Source organism: Gavialis gangeticus, unplaced genomic scaffold, assembly GCF_001723915.1.
Source record: "Gavialis gangeticus isolate Ggan-Ray unplaced genomic scaffold, GavGan_comp1, whole genome shotgun sequence".
Taxonomy (NCBI): domain Eukaryota; kingdom Metazoa; phylum Chordata; order Crocodylia; family Gavialidae; genus Gavialis; species Gavialis gangeticus.
The window spans coordinates 13,030,235-13,035,573 of record NW_017729015.1 but is presented as its reverse complement, the minus strand read 5'-3'; the positions used below and the strand labels follow the sequence as shown (position 1 = coordinate 13,035,573).

Below are 5,339 nucleotides of genomic sequence, written 5' to 3'. Positions count from 1 at the left end.
CCCGCGAAGGACGGAGAGAGAAAAAAAACAGAACAAAAGGGGGGGGGGTGGAATAAAAGGGGGGGGGGGGGGGAGCCAGTCTAGGATTTTAAAAGCAGGTAATTTAGTTTGAATATGAAAAGTTGTATGGAGCAACCTTGATGGAGCTGCCTATAAACAGGAGATCTAAAGAGGTAATCAGCACTGGATAAACACATTGCCAAGCCTGACTTGCCACCCCCCTCCCCTGCTTTCCTCTTCCCTTCAGCCTGTCAAATGGCGCAAACAAGCATAGACACTGAATGGATAAAACTTGGATGGCTCCCGACAAGGATGAAATGAGAGCTGGCAACATGTTGATTTCAATTCTGTATTCCAACAACAACCCCCCCCCAACCTCATGCATAATAATATCGGACAAAGGGACGGTTTTGTCATGGAGTGCTTGAAACTTATATGATTCAATTTTCTCACGTCGCAGAGGGGAGGGCGCAGGGAAAATGTGACATCTCTTGGCAATGATGCTGAAGCGATGGAGCATGAAACATAAATGAGCATGCTTCCATTCTACCTCTGCCTCGCTCACTAAATGAAAAGTAAAATCTCAATTACGCTCCCGAATTTATGCAATTAGAGCAGGACTCCCAAGAACACACAAGGCCGGATGATGGTGCAATGACGGGAAGCGCGTCCTTCCCGCAACACGCGTGCTCCCTGTTTTCAGAGCTGAGCAGCGCGGAGCATGCTACAAGAGGGGCGGGTGGGTGTGAATATTAATATGGGGACAAGATGCGCACGCACACCGGCTATGGGAAGAGGGACTGCGCAGCATCGATCATGCTAAGTGCGAGGCAGCTCAATATAGCAATTATTCACTGCACAGCTAAAGCCCGCTTTGGCGCGTAGGTGCTACAACTGCCAAGTGCCCGAGACACTGGTGTGCTCAGATGGATGGAAGGATTGATCTGCTCCTCTTAGTGAATGGCATCGATCCCAATGCCTAAAAGTCACTGCTGTCAAGAAATGCTAGAAGCCTTAACATTACTGGCGTGAAAGCAGCTGCCCCTTCCAGTCAAGCCCTTGAGGACTGGCACTATCTACAGCCCATCATCATAATATCCAAGTACAATAGTTGAAATGAGAGACATGGAAAGAGTAACAGCCATCGCCACTCTTTGGCTTGTCCCTCTCCATCTGAGCTAATTGATGCCCTTTGCTACTTCTGCTCTAGGAAAAATGTTTTACCCGCTGCCCCGATGTACCAGTCACTTCCATTAAACTACTGCCCTCATCTGCACTGAAAGCCAGCAGCACCTCCATTGCCATCCACATCCAGACACGTCCTTGAAACTGCACAGAGGGCCCCCCCAACACCACCTTCAAAGAGCAGCAAGAGCAAGACTGCTGTCTACACCCTGCAAGGAGGTTTGGGGGCTGTGTTGTGTCCCCCGGACAAGTCTCGGCAGGGTGGGAGATGGGGCTTTAGGAGGAATCTGGCTCCTTCAAAAGCTTTTCCCCACCCTATGGGCACACTGTACCATCCTCAGCACCTCAGATGAATTCGGAGACGCAGGCTGAGGACCACCTGAGCAGGCAGGAAGACAAGCACAAAAAGAAACAGAGCCATTAATGTGGCATGCACTTCATTTTCCAATGGCTGCATTTTTCTAGCAAAACATCGCTGCCATCTTCCATTTCACTCGGGGAGTCCGAAAGCATGGAGAAGCTGGGTAGGAAGACTTCAGGTCCTCCTTTGAGCAGAAGAGCGCACTGTTCAGATCATATCTGACGCCTTGACTCTCATAATTGAGTCAGCCGTTACAAAAATACCCAGTTCCATGAATGGGCGCCTCCCTTCGGTGTCAGAGCTGTACAATACTTGGTGGTATTGCTTTATAGTGAACTAGTGAATAGTTCTTTCAGTTTGAAACGTGACCATTTGTACTCTCTCCCCCTGCCCCCAAATGTCACGCTCTGACAAATGGATGCTCAAAGCAAAACTGCAGGGGAAGACTCCACTTTTTACCAGGATTCGAACAATAATCAGGTGAGCCTCTAAAACCAGCATAACTATGATGTGAAGTCACAGAGAAGGCCTGGAGCGAAGAGAGTCTGTCAGCCTCAATGGCTTTTTCTGGGAGTTTGATCCGAGTTTCACGTTCTTAAGAAGGTTTCAAAGGAGAAGAGTGTTGGTGCTTCCATTTGGCACAGCTCTGACCGCTTAGCTGAGGACTGCAAGCATCCAAATATACTAGGTACCAACCTATAAAATCAGAGGAATGATAAAGGCCTGATACTAAGATGCAAACCAATGTATTAGCTCATGAGGCAATCTGTTTGGATAGGCTCTTTTTTCCTTAAAACAGCTTAAGTGCTACTTATGACCAGGCCACTAAATAGATCATGCTCAGCTAAAGGATGCACGTTCTTCTGTTGCTGATCTCTCCAGGTTCAGTGCACCGTGACGGTGTTACACCGATTACTGGAAAAAAATCACCTGGAATTGGCAGCATGGACATGGGGCTCCAACAATTTGATGCTGAATGGGCATGGCCATAGCGTAGACAGAAAGTTCAGGATAAAAATCCTTCCTGTATCGAGTCATAATGTAGGCTCATTTGAAGAAAGGAGTTAGTTTTGCTGGGAGCAACAAGTATTTGCCTGGTACGTGAACTATAATATAGGACGTTATCTCTTTAAAGGTGGGGGAGGTGTTTCTACGAATGGCATCGTCCACCACATCTAGCCAGTCAGTGTTGTCCAAGGTTACGATGTCCAGGCTGAAAGAAATGCATCGCTTCTGGGAAAAGATAGGTCGTTGGTAGGGTTAAGTCGTGCGTTCGTTCTTTGGGGTTTCTGAAGCAAGCTCCACCTCTCTGCACTTGGATGGTATATGAATTGCCTACTCCAAAGAAAGTGTGTCGGGCCCAATGTTCATTCACCTTAACAAATGTCTTACAGGAAAAAAAATAAAGAAATGGTCTCAAACAGAACTTGGCAACCTGGGGCCAACAGGCCAGACCCAGCCTGCAGATGCGAGGCTTCAGCAAAGTTCAGAGGTGGGCACTTTCCCTCACACTGCTGCAGGGGTTGGGGGCACGGCAGCAGCAAGCACTTCCCCCGTGCCACGGCGGTGAGAAGCGGTAGTGGTGGCCACGTCCTGGCATCTGCCTGCCTACCTCTGACTGGAGCACGGTCGTTTTGGTCCGCAGACTGAAAAGGTGGCCGACAACTGGTCTATAAAAGAAAGGGAGGCCATGTCAACCTCATGGGCATGCTACATTTCACTAGCGTTCAAGGGGTTAAACTCGGAGGCCTCTCCCTTCATTTCTACATTTCATTCCTGAGCAAAAAGATCATTGATTTGTGCAACGTGACCCACACACTGTAACGTCTATGGGGGATGGGTTAGCATTTAAGCACTGATCAGGCCTTCCAATTTCTCTGTAGAGTCAACAGCAGTGTGGAAAAAAGGATCTTGCTTTACCCTGTTGCTTTCCTTCCCTTGTCCTCAAGAGACTATTACGTGATCTGGGTATCCTCCAGAATCAGTGACCCCAAGATTATTTCAACTCCATTCCACTAAGTTTTCCGAGTCCTTGAATTGAAGGAGGGTGCATCCGAAACCTACAGTCACATAAGGAAGCAGGACCAATGGAAACAGGTAAAGCCCAAAGAGGCTACAGGACCAGTCGTCAGTTAACCATCGCGCTTGTCAACACTGGTAGCAGTAAGCTCATGTATTGTTAACATCCACATGGTCAAGGCAGAAGGCAGGGTACAAATGCACCTTATAGATCAACTAAATCAGAGGTGCATAAGATTTGTGAGCAACAGCTCACTTCATCACATGCTGTCCCCAGCATCTCCTGAAGCGAGCTCAGCTGTATCTCAGCCTTTAAGGTGCATCTCTGTCCGGCCTTCTGCCTGTCTTCAAACTAATATTGCTAACTACCTGTCCGCACACAGTAAGGGTGGATCCTTATAGCAAGAAGGTGAATAAAAGGGGGAAGACAGGAGAGAAAGGCACCTAGGTGCCTTGGTACCTGCGATACTGCAGTGCAAAACAGGGAAGGTGCATTAGATGGTTCAGCCAAAAGTGTTTGGGCTGGCTATGAAAAGCACAAGCCTTCCCTCTCCTGTTAATTATTTTTTAAAAGAAAAGAATACTTCAGCTTAACTGCACACGAGGCTACAAACTGCATTTGTCATGCTGAGAATCTGCTGGCAGATCTGCTTTCATCTTACGAGAGATTTGACTGTTCTCAGCCCAGGGCTCCAGCATCCCAAAATGAGCTCCTCAAGCTTACAGGGGAAACAATAAGAATTAAGATCCTAATGAACAGTTGACTTTATAAATTACAGATTGAAGAATTTCCCCCAAAGGGATGGCTTCCCCCTGCCCTTCCTCCTCCTCTTTTCTCAACTCAAATGTCTTGCCACCCCCTATTCAGGAGCATCCAATTGTGATTGCTTTATTTGCCAAGGTAATTTACCTTGTCTACTGAAAGAATAGCTAAAAAAGGATGATCCTCCACTTTTTTTTCCCACGTTAATAAAGGAATTTCTTTGACGGGTCCCCTGGGGGCAACATTTTATTGAATTTAGGATTGTTTAATATGAGCTACAAGATAAAAGAGGAGCATCTAAAAGAGAAGTACAAAAAAAATCAAAGTTTCTCAGTGTGAGGAACGAAGGCAGGAGTTGAAACAGTCTCCTCTAGTTAAAAATAAGATTTCAGCCACCATTTGTTCTAAGAGATTAAATTAGGCTTTGTGATCTCCAAGAGGCTGACTTTGTCTCCAGTTAGTCCCATGCAAGCCTCTGTGAGGTTTACAGGATGCAGAATTCATTCCTAAAGTATAAAGGGACAATTGACTGGCCACATGCTATACCTTAACAAAAGTGATGTTGGCAGTGATCCCAAGGCAGGCAAGTGCTTCACCACACCAAGAAACTTTAAACGTATAAGCGGGTTCCAGGGACTTCAAGGATGCAGCAAACATGAACCTACTCACATACTTGAAATCCTCCAAGTACTAGTCGATTTGTAGGTCTGGGGCACGTGGATCTGGTACTAGAGGCGAGCACTCCCAAAGTGGTGGGAACTTTCAGCTGCAGGTCTCTTCTGAGACACTCTCTTCTCATTCCCATCTGGACTCCAGGGGCTCTGTGCTCATGCATATCCATGCATACATGTCAAGAGAAGGCATTTGCTGAGCTGCCAGATCATAGCATGTAGAAGACATAGATTTAAAAACAAGAGCACTAAAAGCAGGGAAGAGGGAAGTAAGAGCCTATCCTCTCCCCTGTTTGCAGAGTGGAGACTTCATTGCTGGGGGGAGGTGGGGGGGGGGGGG

The 5,339-nt window shown here is 47.1% G+C and overlaps 1 protein-coding gene across 3 annotated transcripts in view; it reads right to left on the bottom strand.

Annotated features, from left to right (window-relative positions):
• The window catches only part of CSMD2 (CUB and Sushi multiple domains 2), a 795,490-nt gene that overhangs the window by 346,982 nt on the left and 443,169 nt on the right, over positions 1–5,339 (bottom strand). The gene's annotated exons all lie outside the window — the stretch shown is intronic.